Raw genomic sequence first — 1,216 nt, forward strand, 5'->3', positions numbered from 1 at the left:
AATGGCTCCGGGCGTGTGACAGATCCTACTTCTAGCCCAGGGGACTTGGCAATTGCTGAAGCCACTGCAGGACCCAGTGCAGAGCAGGGAGCAGGGAGGTAAATGGGAGAGAGGTTTTCCCTAAGAGGGGTGTTTTTGATATGCAGTAGGCTGTACGCAAGTACTTAGCTTTCACCAATCCAAGGCTGCTTCTCACTGATTCTGGGTGGCCGTGTAGACTCTGGTGCTGGGTCTCTCCCCATGTGGAAAATGTGACTCCTGAGCACCGCCACTTGCCTGTCTCACCGCTCACCCCCAAGCTGATCAGGTCTGAAGGGCTCAGGCTCTTGGTGGGTAAGGTCTGGCAACTCCTCGCTGCTTTCGAACCGTCTCTCCCTCCCCCTGCCACTCAGGCCGGTTCCTCAACTCTGCCTTTGATGTTCAGGGCTCCCAGATTGCCATATGTCATCAATTCACTTGTTTTTTCATGTCTTTGTTGTAACAGGGTCGATGGGAAGCTTCTGACTACTCCACCATCTTGGCCCCGCCTCTCTGCCTCATTCTTAATATCTCAAACACAAGTCTCCTTGGCCTGACCTGGTCACTTGCCCATCCCAGAATCAAGTGTCACAGCTCTGAACAGCAAAGCCTGAGCTCAGGTATCCACCAGGTGTGGTGGAGGGATGGTCAATTCCCACAAAACCCACATATTAAGGGTGGGAGGGAGGCTTCCTAGGAGAAAATAACTAAGGCACTGTCACCAGAAAGGTGGGTGGCAGAAACAACAGATGCCCACTATGGGGCCAGGGTAAGATTAATTTAATTCAGTCTACAAGTTCAGGAAAATGAATTCAAGTCCCCTATATTGGAATACTTGACGGCAATGGTTTTTTGGGGGCTGTGTGTGTGTTTTTATGTTGGAATACGGAACCCTGGTGGCACAGTGGTTAAGAGCTTGACTGCTAACCAAAAAGCCGACAGTTCGAATCCACCAGCGGCTCCTTGGAAGCCCTATGGGGCAGTTCTACTCTGTCCTATAGGGTCGCTATGAGTAGGAATCAACTGGACAGCAATGGGTATATACTAAGACAAACATTTGACTGAGGTTAGATACCAAGCAGACCTATCTTAGTATATACTTTTCTACGCCTAAAAAACATTAAAGAAACACTTCCAGATACACTAACGCATCTTCAACATAATGATGCAATGATAATAATGTATTACTGCGCCTCAC

Source organism: Trichechus manatus, unplaced genomic scaffold (genome assembly GCF_000243295.1).
Source record: "Trichechus manatus latirostris isolate Lorelei unplaced genomic scaffold, TriManLat1.0 scaffold00208, whole genome shotgun sequence".
Lineage (NCBI taxonomy): Eukaryota > Metazoa > Chordata > Mammalia > Sirenia > Trichechidae > Trichechus > Trichechus manatus.